General features: G+C 39.6%; 1 pseudogene; it reads right to left on the bottom strand.

The window, feature by feature from the left end:
* Positions 1–10,588: 10,588 nt before the first annotated feature.
* Positions 10,589–11,544, bottom strand: LOC147893166 (uncharacterized; annotated as a pseudogene).
* Positions 11,545–14,628: the final 3,084 nt, after the last annotated feature.

Below are 14,628 nucleotides of genomic sequence, written 5' to 3'. Positions count from 1 at the left end.
TAAGCCGCTTTGTGCTCCTGGGTGTTGGTACATCATCTGACGAGCTTCCACTTGTCCCTTCCATCTACACACTTATAAAACCACAAGATAAATTGCAAGGAAATATATTAATAGTAATAAAATAGCATCTATGAGCTTCTTTTTTAACTTTAAATAATAAGTGTCCTGAAGCGTCGCTATATAGCGACGTTTTGCTTTGTTCTGTCGGTATATAGCGATAATTTGCTCTATTCCGTCGCTATATAGCGATGCTTTTAAATACCAGCGTCGCTATATAGCAACACTGTGGGCTAAAACCCGAAACCTCGTGACGTGGTGCTTTCTTTAGCAATATCTATTCTGAGAAAAGAAATCTCTCCTCCCACCTATATCCGATGACCTCGCTTTCCTCCTCTTTATTCTCCACTCCTCACCACTACTCACCCCTCTCCTAACACTTATGCTTCCTCTCCACCCTTCTCCCTCTTTGCTTGTGTGAAAAGAAGTCTCTTTGAGCAATGTAGGTTCATTTTTTGTGAGATTTTGTTTTGTGAGTATTGAAGCATGTTTCTCCTTGTATTGCTAAGGCTATGTGCTAGTTTTCATGCTTGATTTTCAAGGGTTAAAGATAAAAAAGGAGATTTTGTGAAAGAAAGAAGACACCTCTTCTAGTCTTTTTTATATTTCTCTTCCTTCGCTTTCTCCTTGTCTCCTCAATCCAATCCCTTTGAGAAGTTGCTTCTTTAAACTTCTCCTTTCTCTAACTAGTTATTTGAAAAATGATATGTTTCCTCTCTTTTGTAGGGCCAGTCCACAAAACACTGAGCGGGACTATTCCACGTAAGAAAGTGCTTCCTCTTTTTTCCTTTTGTTATTTTTGTTATTTGCATTGGCCTGCAGCTAGCGACTTAAGCACTAGCTGCAGTGATGGGCATAGGAGCTCTCTTGGACCACCATCTTGGATCTGAATGATCCAAATGAAAAACCACCTATATTGAAGATGGGTGCCAAATGCCATCAATTATATATATGAAATTATGCTTAAGTACATGTATCAATGGATCTTTAAAAACGAAAGCTTCGATTAATTAAATAATTAGTATGCACCTACTCACAGTGCTAGGGAAGAACAAAAGTATCACTTTCATCGATCCAAAGTTTGGTGGAGTCTATTGCAAAGAAACTGCTACTGTCTTTTCTCACTGTCGGATGGGGACCGTTGTAAATAGTTCTAAACCATTTTACATCAAGAATGAAAATACTAAATCATCAATCAATTTCATAGATTTCGCATATGGTTCCACAATAATTCAACTGTGAGGAGAGAAGATTGGTATCCGAAGCACTTGCTCGGCTATCTTGTGTGAAGTTAGCCATGACTCCATAATCATATGTGACTCTCTTTGAATCGATGCATTCCATGCAAAAATGTCATCCATATGACCATAATGCACTGTACTTTTTGTACTGTAAAAGAGCATCATTAAAAAATAAAGATGCATCTATTTTATAGCATATATTATCACAAATAATTACTTAATTACATCAAGAGGTAAGAAACTTACATGATCATACATCTAGATGATAACTCTCGCTCGTGCTCATTTACATGCACAAATAATTACTTAATTACATCAAGAGGTAAGAAACTTACATGCATCATACATCTAGATGATAACTCTCGCTCGCGCTCGTTTATTATCTCTCCATTGCATTTGGCTTTATGTAGAGCCAGTTGTAGCCAATCAAGTGACATGTGAGTGGGGAAAAGGGCGAGATCTCATGGATATGGTTGCGATCGCCTGTACATTACTTTGAATCTTGTCCTTCCATTTATTCTTTCTGCTTTGGCCGCTTCATATCCCTCAATCCACTTTTGCATCTCCTTGCTATTGAGGATACAAAACTTATTGAATTTCTCCATTTGCCCTTCGCCCATATTTCTTTCAATCCCTTTTCCTTGGGAAACCTTGCCAACGATGTGATCATCATCCTTGTTATGCGAAGCTTGCGGCATATCGAGATCCGTGGATGCAAGAAACTCCATGATATATACTAATGACTCTTGCACAAGCCATCCCTCTGCCATGCTTAGCTTTTAGTCTTGCTCTTTGTCTTACAAATCCCTTCAAAATTTTCATAAATTGCTTGAGAAAAAACATCCACCGACTATGAATGGTACTTGGAATGGCCACCTCATCAACTATGTGCACAAGCAAGTGCACTTGAGTTGTCTAATGCTCGAGGGAAAGTGCTTCTCAAGCTAGCATACGGCTTTGATGGATGCCACCCTAGCCTTCTTGATGCTCGATATGGAGATCTCTTTTTGAGATATCCACTTATTTCACATGCCCATGTAAGACATATTCATAATCAATTGATAGATTATTCAGCTTAAATTGAAGAAAATGCAATCAATGCGATTTGATAGTAAGCATACCTCACAATACCGCTGATCTTGAATATAGCATTTCTAACATCTTCTTGTAAGCACCCTTTTATTATAGTTGGGATGATAAACTATCAAAGCAACAAAGAAGTCATGTCAACAATATAACATAATCATAATTACACTAACGCATCATGATTATCGGTACACTAATCCTACAGCTTAGAATACCTGTAAGACCTTGTGCCAATCATGGGACTTGAGCCCACTAAGCTTATTGTCCTTTGAAAGTGCTCCTTTCAAGTAATGTATGTACCTTGTGGGTGTTTGAAAAGACGCAATGTCCGCCTTGACCACTGCCTCCTCTCTCATAAAGAGGATCCATGTTGCTTTTGGGAGGATAACTTTTCCTGAAGCACGCACTTGGGGCCACAAACGAGACATCCTATTCATAGCATGCAAGTCTTCTCCCACTCCTCTCGAGTCTTTGGAACCAACCAAGTGTGCCCAAATAGTAGCCCCCACATTCTTGAAGATATGCATGGGATCCAAGAGATGATTGATTTGTAACGGATGCTAATAAGGAAGCTCGTGAAAGATCGATAGCCTCTTCATACCACGAGGAGGTTCCTCTCCATTTGCCCTCCAAGCCTGAATCCAGTCACTTGCCTTCAAATATGGTGATGGTGGATCAAGCTGACCTCCACGCATGAGATGGTCTAGTGGAAGGTATCGAGCATGACCTTCATAAACATTTTTCCTCATATGTTTGGAGTATCGTGCGAGCAATTTCAAACCCGATCCACAAATAGGACAAGCATGGTACCCACTTGTAACAAGTCCTGCACGCATGCATGAATGTATTAGTATAAGACGTGTGCGAAAGAGAGTCATAAAAGCATAACCCTATATTATACATTTAAAGACACAATTACATACCTGTGCACTCTCCATACCCTAGGTAGTCATGCATGGTCCACATCAAGATACCCCTGACCAAAATATCATTGGTACGTTTGGGAGCTCTAGAAATATCAAAGACCTGCACTCCTCTCTGTAAGATCTGTAACTCCTCTATCAAAGCTGCCACGTACACGTCCATATTTTTGGCCTTGTACTTCCCTGGCACAAGTAGTGTAAGCATGAGGTGTCCATTTTTTATTGTTAGCCATGGTGGGAATTTTCAATGTGTCATCAGTGGATCGATGAGATGCATGCCATGTCATCAACTCTGCTATGGATTTGTATCGGAACACGTGTTGTATTCTTGCAATGATGGGAAAGTGTCTCAAGACCTTTACCGGTATTTGCTCACCGTGCAAGTCATCTCTATATCGTTGTTCCCCACACTTCGGACAACTAGCCAATCTCCATGCTCAGGACAAAAGAGAATACTGTCATTATGGCAAGCATGGATGGTATTATAATCCACACCCACTGTCGTTAGCATCTTCTTTGCTTCATCTCTTGATGTGGGCATGGTATTTGGTGTAGGCAACATCTTCTGGAGCAACCTATCACAATTCAAACATATATAGGCTTCGAATAATGATGATCCTCAAAGCAACAAAGAAGTTGTTGAGATATCGAGCTCCACTCGTGATATACTAGGGTGATCGTTGTGCATTTATGTCATCGACTTGTTAGCTGTAGATGCGGTTGGTACACCGCCCATGAATAATAGCTTGATGATAGCTATCTTTATGTACTCTAGTTAGTGTCTCAGTTAGTATGCCACCTAGGGTAACTGAGTTTGGTTTGAGACCCACATATAGGGTTCACCTATTCCTTTTGTACTTAGAGAGAGTTCTTTTGGTTTTTACAACTAAGAAGAGGAAAACTATTTTTAGCCTCCACCTTGTATTCTCCCATTGTGTATGTGAGAAAGCTGCAAGTGAGATTCCTTACTTCTCTCCCACTCTCTTCACATGGTATTAGAGCTCAGTTTGTGGTAAGGAGCTCAAGAAAGCAAACCAAGTATGCAATGTCTTGGTAAGAGGATCAGTGTTGCTTTCCTTTTTCGAGTTTGGGAGCAAATCTTTGCAGGTAGCATAGCTGGAAAGTGCAAGAGTGCACTGTCTTAGATTGGGACGTCCTTCGTAGTGTGGTGAGAGGGCAATATATGTTGTGGGATCAGGCGAATCCCTTAGTGACATTGTTTTTTTGATTTGAGGCCATTTTGGGGCCCGTTTTGGTGGTGGAAGTTTTCCGCAAGCACTCAGAAAAGTGCCTTGTTTTTGCTATGCGACCACTGTTCCGCAGGTCGATGAAAAGTTGCCATAGAAATTGCATTATATACCTATGCACAGAGATATTGGGAGTGACAAAATCATTCTTATTGCCTGTTGATGCAAAATCATCTCTAGGAAGTGACCGTGTGGTCAAATACCACTTTCGTCAGTTTTGCAGATTTGCCTTGTGAGGCAAAAGCTGTGTTTTTTGTAATGACAGAATATCTTTGCAGTGTTCTATAATGGCGTTTGATGCTCTTTCATAGATAGTCACTGAAAAGCTTGACAAGAACAACTTCCAAGCATGGAAGTTTAGAATGACGAATTTCCTTAAGGGAAAAGGCTATTGGGAGTTCATTACTGGAGCTGAACAAGAACCAGTTATTCCCAATGTTCCCAATCAATAGGAGTTGCAGGCATTTAAAGGCTGGCATGAGAGAGCCAGAAAAGTTATGTACTAGCTATCTATTAGTATTTCAGATTCTATGATTATGCATATTCAGGATGCAAGCACGCTGAACAAGGCGTGGGATACTTTAACAAAAATGTATAGCACAAATACGCAACACAAATACGCAAGCTAGGAAAATGCAACTCAAGTAGGAGTTGCATAATGTGCAAAAAGGAAATATGATCATTAATGACTACCACATGAAGGTGAAGAAGATTGCAGATGCACTTGCTTCTATTGGGTCACCAGTGGAAGATGATGATTTAGTTTTTGTGACCTTGAATGGTCTAGGAAAGGATTATGCACAATTCCGTAAATCCATTGCCGTCCGTGAGAACTTTTCTGATTTTGAGGAGTTGATTACTCTTCTAATTTCTGAAGAGCAGAGAAATGGTGGTGCATCTTCTTCAGGAGGAACTTCAAAAGAAAATTTCTTCTACTCAAATGCTGGAAGAGGTAAAGGCAGAGGTAGAGCAGGCCAATTTGGAGGCCTTGGCAGTGATCAAAATATGCAGCAAATTCAAGAAAACTAGTCCTATGGAGGAGGACATGGTAACTTTAGAGGCAGGGGGAGCCAAAGAGGTCGTGGTGGATGGCAGAGAGGCCAAAATGAAAACAGCAATGTTGAATGCTACTACTATGGCCCAAATGGGTCATATGGTTAAAGACTGCTATAAAAAGCAAAATGACATCATGACTCGAAAATTGTAGCAAGGCAATTATGCATCCTCTAGTAGATAGGGTGATGATAGAAATGAGCATTTGTTTATGGTGCTACACATGACCAATTCTGTGACAAGTCCAAAAGAAAGCAATGATGGTGGTATGTTGACGGAGGTGCATCAAACCACATGATAGGTCATGCAAAATGGATGCAAGATGCAAGGAAAATGGAAAGACCAGGATTTGTGGAAACTGGTGATGATATTGCACATCCTATTGTGCAGATTGGTAAAATTCCTTTGTCTATGCAGGATGGGAAAAAGAAATACATGTCTGATGTATTTCATGTCCCGAATATCACCAAGAACCTAGTTTTTGTTGGTCAAATGGTTGAGTAGGGCTTGTAGGTCAGATTTAATCCTCATGGACGCTTTATTGAGGATATGAAAAATAAAGGTCACTTGATAGCAAAAGGGAAGAAGAAGGGCAAGATGTTTACGTTAGATGTAGACATGCTTGGATTGAGTGTAGCAATGTTTGCACATGGGACCAGTGTAGTTGCAGATTTTGATATTTGGCATAAACACATTGGTCATGTTAATGTACAACGACTTAAATTAATGCAGGCCCAAAATATTGTTGCAGGATTGCCTAAGCTCAAGGTTGCAGAAATGCATAAGGTATGTGAAGCCTGTCAATTTGGATTACAGGGAAGGAAACCATTTCCTAAACATGTTCAAGAGAGTAAGAGGCCATTGGAATTAATCCACTCTGATGTATGGACTACTAAAGCTGCATCTATTGAAGGCTGTCATTATTTTGTCACTTTTATTGATAACTATAGCAGAAAAGTTTGGGTGTATTTTATAATAAAGAAAACTGAAGTGTTTGGGCATTTCAAATCTTTTAAAGCTATAGTTGAGAAAGAAATAGACCTGCAAATAAAATGCCTAAGGTCAGATGGAGGGGGAGAGTACCTCTGAAATGAGTTTGGAAGGTTCCTGCAGGAGCATGGCATAAAGCAACAATATTCACGTAGTCATACCCCACAGCAAAATGGACTTGTAGAAAGGAAAAATAGGCATATTAGAGAGGTATCTCGTGCCATGCTCAACGAAAAAAACCTACCAGATTATTATTCGATTGAAGCAGTTGCTATAGCAGCCTACATAATGAAAAGGACTTCCACTATAGCAATACATGGCATGACACTAGAGGAGAAGTATACTGGTAGAAAACCAGATATTTATCATTTGAAAGTTTTTGGTTGCATTGCCTATGTCCATGTGCCAGATGAGTTGAGATTCCAGTTGGATCCAAAAGCTGAGAAGTGCATCTTTATTGGTTATTCTTTGCAGCAGAGAGGGTATAGATGCTAAAACCCTTCTACTCGTAAGTTTACAGTGAGCAAAGATGTTGTTTTTGATGAGATGAGCAGTTGGTATAAACCAATAAATGTGATTGATGATGTAGATGCACAAAATGGTAATGTTGCACAGAATTCACAATAGCAATCACAGAATATTAGTGGACCTATATTTTCCTCTAGCAATGGTTCACATACTTTGCCATGGATAGGCAGACTGAGATCAGGAGGATCTCCTCAAAGCAATGTAGATAGTGGTATGCAAGTATCACAAAAAGGAAAAGAGAAAGTAGATCAGCCCATATTTGATGTGAATGTAGGTCACTCTTATGTGGATGGTGAATCTAGTGGCTCAGATTAGAGCCTTGATGATGAGTTGGGTATTCCTTCTATTGTTACACCTGGAGTAAGGAAGACAAGGGATGTTTTGAGAGAACCTGGTAGTGAGCCTATCTTGCGTAGGTCTACTAGAGTTAAGTATCCTATGGATAGCCTAAAATATGATGGATTTACAGCCATTCACTATGCCTATATGGTCAAAGTGATACATGAACCAGAACCCACTTCTTTTGAGCAAGCCATGGGAAAATAAAAATGGGAGAAAGCCATGGATGAAGAAATGGATGCCTTGGAAGCAAATGCTACATGGGAATTGGTGCCTTTGCCTAAAGACAAGAATGCAATTGGATGCAAGGGGGTTTATAAGGGGAAGCACAATGCATATGGTTCTGTGAATAGATAAAAGGCAAGATTAGTTGTCAAGGGGTATGCACAGACATATGGCATTGATTATGAAGAAACATTCAGTCCAGTTGGAAGGATGGAGACCATAAGAGCAGTCATTGCTATGGCTGCATCAAAGGGATGGTCTTTACATCAGATGGATGTAAAGAATGCCTTCTTGCATGGTGATTTGCAAGAAGAGGTCTATATGGAGTAGCCACCAGGTTATGTGCATGCTGTTCATCCTAAGTTTGTTTGCAGTATGAAGAAAGCCTTGTATGGCTTGAAGCAAGCACCAAGAGCATGGTCTAACAAGATAGGATAGTATCTTATCACTATTGGCTTTCAGATTTCCAAGGCAGATTTCTCACTTTATGTGAAAAACAGAGAAAGGCATTATGCTACTTGTCATTTATGTTGATGATTTAATCATCACAGGTGATAGTGATGAAGTTATCCTTCATGTGAAAAAGCTATTAAAGCAGAAGTTGAGATGAAGGATTTGGGAGAGCTGCAATACTTCTTGGGCATTGAGGTGATTCGATTCACAAGTGGGATATGGCTCTTACAGAGGCAGTATGGATTGGACATGCTGTCCAAATATGGGATGACAAGCTGTAAGCCTATTTCAGTTCCTTTAGAGCAGAATGTGAAGTTGAGCGTAGATGCAGGTGAGCTTCTGGAAGACCCTAGTATGTATAGATGCATAGTAGGAAGTTTGATTTATATGACTATTACCAGGCCAGATTTGAGCTATGCTGTTGGGTTGGTCATTAGGAAAAAAGGGAGCTCATTTTGGGGCCTCTTATGGTTTGGAAAAATAAGCTCTCAACCAATCAATAGAGGGCCAACGTAACGTCGGAAATTCATGAAAATAAGAGAAAATAGAAAAAAGAAACAATACTTTATGTAGGTACAAGCATGCTACATTAATGTGGAGATTGGTTTTTTATTCTCACAAGATCTTTGGACAAGAAGATAGAATCTAGTCTGACATTTTATCTGACAAGGGCCTTCCCGCTTCCACCTTCCTTTGAACTTTGAAATGTTGTGCTACCTTTTCTTCGAAAGGTCTACTATTCTACACCACTGCCTCATTATGCAGCAGCCTCTTCTTTTCCAAAACTGCTCCCTTGATCCTGTTTGGCGTAGAGTAAGATGTTTCTTGTCAATTATGTGTCTGCCCACTTTCTCTTTCTTGAAACTTCAATTTGTTATCTTGTTTACATTACTTTGCTATTGTTACAGATTTAGAAGGTCTCCATGGTGAATAAAAACCATGGCCGTTCTTGTGGAAGATGCTCTGTGGATGATAATGCTATGAAGGCAGAATTATACCACACATCCTTACCCCGTTGACCTGCTTCTTCTATTTCTTCGGTAGAGAATTCAAGTACAGTCAAAACAGAAGGAACTTGGGAAAGGTTTAGTGTTTCGAAAGGAGCATGGGTGCTCATGCAACCTAGGAAAAGAAAAAGACCCCAGACAGAAAACATTTTTTTGGCATCATGGAAGGGAAGAGTACGAGATTTTAAAATCACCAGAGGGAAGATATCGGTGAAAGAAGTTTTGATTCAGCATGTGTACATGCATAAAGAACTTGTCTTGTGAGACTATCCAAATGATCTTCCGCAACATAGGCCTAATTGTATATTTTTCTATTGTGGTTTTTTTCTTTACGAGGTGTATGGATTTTTAAGATGAAGCTTTCTTTCTTTACTTATTGACATTCTTGTGTTGTTTTATTTCAGATTTATACCCTTCATCGTATGAGACATGGCAAAACATCGATTGTATTCTAGGATTTATAGATGTTCTGCATGGATCGATAGGAGAACAACAATACCAAGGTTGATGTGCAATAGAGCTAGCTCAATCGGGTATATTTTTTACTGATCATTTTTATCAGTTGTTGGACAATGCTAACACACATGGTGTGTTAAGGAAACAAGACCTTCCGGCATGGAATTCAGTGGATTGGCCTCACCCACATTCTAGTATTACAGAGGCATATAGGGCCAAGCTTTTCAAAGAATTACAGAAAGCTCTGAGGCCCAATATTGTCACAAGGATAATAAAAATTTCTTTATGTATACCTCTCACAGTTTTTGTGGACTTGTTTAATACCTTTCTAGTGAAGGTTTCAAAAACAATGTTCACAGTTAAAGCAACAAGTTCGGCATGCATGCCACAATTTTTGGATAAAGGTTGGGATAAGAAGACATGTAGTTCAGTGTTTTGTGAGGTTGTCCAACCTTCTATGCAACTGAAGTACATGGTTGCATCACAAAATTTTATTTTTTCTTTTTATTATAAGTGCAGTCGAATGCTAGGCGCAAAACTAGTCCCAATGGATCAAGATGAAGATTCTTTTGGTGCAAAAAATAAACTTCTTGATATTGATGTTGTTGAGAATGGTGATGTGCTAGTCAATATCTCATTAAGAGAATGTTGCTCCCTAGCTCAATTGTGCAATGACATTCTATTTGAGACAGAAGGTTCTATTTCAAACGACTTTTTATTTATCTACAACAATAAAAAGGTACACCATCTGATTTATCCTAGTCTCATTAAGCACTGCTATTAGTTTACTTTATCCTATTGATTCATATTGCATTTTTGCAGGTGCTAAAAGAAGAGAGAGCTCAATAAAATGCAAAGACATTGAAAATTTGAAAATTGAGATAACACAGACTCCATAAACAAAGGTTTTGTATTCAATCAAGTAAAATTTTGTACAGAAGTGTTTAGTTATACATGTAGAACATATTCTTGACAACCATTTTCTATTTATCTATAGTTTGATCCAAAGGCTGCTCTACATGGTCCAAGCTCTCCCTATCATCATTTTTTGGAGAATCTATTTTCTGCTGCTCCATCCTGTCCTGTACAGTATGTTGGTGCTACTCCATTGTCTCCTCTACTGCCCTAGAAGCATATGTTTGCTGCTGCTCCATCTTCAACATCAGCAGCAGGTCCTTGTTCCTGTGGCTTCTCCTCATCAGCACTAGGTCCTTGTTCATTTGTGGCATCAAGGTGTATGACACCTTCTCATACTTTACAGCTCTCACCCAACTCAACAGTAGTTGGTGCAATAAGTTTGGGGGAGGCATAGCTCAAAAACTTCCAAATTGTATGAGCTCTAAAATTATATACATAGTTTGAGCTGAAGCTATCTTCTTTCATCTACAATGGCATATGATGATTTAGAACACTTTGTATCACTATCCATTATCTTCAAGCTAAATAAAAATTATTTTTTCTTACAAGGTCTAGCTGTTCTTTATCAAAATAGCTTGAAAGTAGATATTTGGCACTGATCAGCACTCTCCATCTGCAGCTACTTGAATCATCTTGTTGTGGTGTCTGTACAGTTGGAAAGATATGTTAGAAACTGTTAACATCTGAACAAAACAAAATTATTCAATAAGTTCAAAGGCATAGCATGAAATAGACATCAGTAGAGGGAACGACTTTTTACCTCTAGATTTATTGGCTCTATTAAATCCAAAAGAGAGACATTAGGAGGACAGTGATCCAATGCATCTAATACAACTGCAATACATATAATTTAGTTAGTATGATATCAAAATAATGAAGTTTTAAGTTCAAAAAGCACACACACCACTTACAATTTCAGCTCTCTGTGTGTGTTTTTAAGAGAGTTGAATATAAAGCATTGCTTCTACTAGATGTCAATAGAAACAAAACTCCAATGGTCACTGCGTAAGGAAAAAAGCATTAAGAAATCAAGGCTACAAGAGTTCTCAATCTTAAAGAAGAATCTCAAAAGAAGCAGTCACCCACATACCTGTTATGGTATGGAAGTAGCAAAACATCGATAACTTCAAAATTGCAGTGTCTGAACTAGTTGGAAATACCGATGGGAGTTTCCTTTGCATCTCTTAACTTAGAAGAAATGGCAGGATCAATAATATGGACTGTATGCTGTACAGAGGGGTGAAGCCAGCTTCTCATCATGCTGCATAGGACCAAAAAATAATTAGGGTAGGGTATAATGGAGGTACAAGGAGGATTGTTTTGCAAAAAATGTAAAATAATAGACACTTACTAGAGCATTGCAAGAATGATAGTATCTGAGCAATACTCATTCTTATGAGCCAATGCTGCCAAGCATGGTTTTGTTAAGTCAAAATCATTCACTGAAAATTCATCCTCAATATGGACAACTATATTAGGGCCTAGCTCCTGCAACCTTTTTTGTGTCTGCAGCTCCCTCTTTCCAGTCTTCACATCTATAATAGATTTTGTTTCTTTTATTTACTGCTTCAGTGACTCCTCATAAGCAGCCTTCCCTCTAGTGTTCTTTGAGTGGGTTACTTCAACAACCTTAACCTCATCTACCTTCAACTTCCTTATAGGTGGAATTAATAATATGTCTCTCATCTTTATGTCCTGCCATTCCACAGGATGAACAAGCTTGTCATACCTCCATCTCACTCTAGACAAAGTGTTGAAGTCTTTGGCCATCACAGTCACCCTGTGAGCATGGGCTGCTACCAGCATTGCATCTTCAAAATATTTTTCCAAGAAATCCTCTACCATTTCCTGTAAGGAAAGAATGGCAGTCCTGTTCCACCTGAACCCAAGGTGCCAACTATCACATATTTCTTTCACCAATCTTTGAAAAGGTGCCTTGGGGATTGCAAAGCCTATAGCTTTCTGTTGCTTCCTGATCTCCCTTAGCACACCTACACCATGATTCAATCTCTTGGCCTTTTGCTGGAGCAGGCTCATTGGCTTACCCTTCCTGCCATGTGTAGCTCTTCCCTTTGGAGGCACACTAAATTTCTTGGTACCTGCCCCAACTGCTGTTGCTGCAAGCCCTGGCCCTTTGCCAGCTTTCCTTGCAGTTGGCTTGGTTCTTGCCATCACTCTGACAAACTGCATACAAAGCAATGGAAAGAGATTACAGCCATGGAGAACATGGTATGACACAAAAAGACAATCACAGGGGTGGATGAAGCAACATTGAAAATTTTGCAATAAAACGCGATATGGAGAGTTTGAAATTCCTAACAAGTCGAAATCGCGTTTTCCTACAAATACCTGAAGTGACATGCTGGTGCATTCGTACAGTGATTTCTCTGTCTTTACAACTAAATACAATATGAATGGAGTTTATGCAAGAAGAGTACAGCCATGGACAACTATGGAAGTCACAAAACCAAAATGACAAGGGTGGATGAAGCAACATTTCAATATTCGCAACAAAACGCAATTTCAGCTGTTTGAAATTCCTAAGGCCTTCTCCTCACGTTTTCCTGCAAATTCATGAGGCAACATCTCGGCAGCATGCTAGAATATGCCTTTAGTCATTTGAAGGTGTTTGCATGTCCATGCAGGATGGATTGAGTCTATGGAAGGCAAGAATTGTGCACAAACTAAAGGAAGAACCCATAATTACAGTTTTACACTCTCATGCAATTATCACACTTGAAGATCTGCATTCCTACAGTGATTTCTCTGTCTTTACAACTAAATAAAATGTGGATTGAGTCTATGCATTTCCATGTAGGATGGATTGTTTCTATGGTAGGCAAGAAGATTGCAGAGACTGAGGGAAGAACCCATTAATACTGACCTGAAATCTATTTGTGGGTGTGCTGTGCTGCTGATGAGTACCTTGTGCTAGGGATGAACCTGTGCTGCTGGTCAGGATACTGATGTTGCAGAGTAGGGAGGTAGGGAGGCAAGAGAGCTGAGACTAGAGGGCAAGAGGGCTGAGACAGGATAGATCAGACACGAGGGAAAAGATAAGTGCAAAATACAAACAAGGCGACTACTAAATCCCACACGTGTGGAATGTAGTCGTTTTTCACACGTGCGGATGAGACCTAGATCTCTTGGAGTTTGAAACTTGGCACATGTGAAAGGTACACTTTATGCCTTGGAACTTGTGCCATTCATGATTTCATAATCAATTCCACAACCACTCTTCCCTCCCCTGCCTCCCAATCTTTCATCCCTGCCAAGACCCTCGCATCTTCCTTTTCCTTCTCTCTCTGATCCCTTCCTACCCAGCACACTCCATCCAGACTGTAACCTACCTGAAGACTACTACCACTGCCAGATCTCCAGGTTACCTAGAGTGCAGAGTTCAAGTTAGGGAAAGAGCAGGAGATTCACCTGTGCAACTCCAACAGCATGGAAAAGGAAAAAAAAGGTCAGAATTCTAGATTCTTTTCAATGTTTTTTGACATATATTTCTTCCATCCATTGGATTCTTGATGTCCAAATGTCTTCACTCAGCTCCACCCTTCTTGTTACATATTCAATTGATACTGTCCAAGAATGTGGTAAATCACCCAAGAATTTGATTGGAGATGGATATGAATAGAACCTAGAAGTTTGCAACAAAATGCGAGGAGAGTGCTTTATCCATCTCTAGATAGCCCATATCGCATTTTGCTACAAATTCCTGTTGTTGACACATTCCTCATGAAAAGCTTCACTCAGCTCCAGCCTTTCTCTTGCATATCACCTCATACTGTCCAGGAATCAATGAGATGAACCTAGTGTTTGATTTGATATGGATATCAATAGAACTGGAGAATTTGCAACAAAATCCAAGGAGAGTGCTTTATATTTTCCAAATGGTCCTACATCGCGTTTTCCTGCAAATTCCTGTGTCTCTTTTGGTTCTCACTTCTACCTCATTGTTTTGCTATCTTTGGCCCTGTGGAATTCTTCCTTGATGATGAGAAATGTTTTTGCTTTGGAACAGTTGACTCCCAGGCCCCTCCTTTCAAGAGGAAGCTAGAATTTTCTGCTGCTATTATTAGACCATAGCAATCACCAGGTG

Source organism: Dipteris shenzhenensis, chromosome 16 (genome assembly GCF_047967505.1).
Source record: "Dipteris shenzhenensis isolate YYH24624 ecotype China chromosome 16, Dip_SZ_1.0, whole genome shotgun sequence".
NCBI lineage: Eukaryota > Viridiplantae > Streptophyta > Polypodiopsida > Gleicheniales > Dipteridaceae > Dipteris > Dipteris shenzhenensis.
Note: the sequence above shows the minus strand (reverse complement) of the source record. Positions and strands in the feature narration are given on the sequence as shown.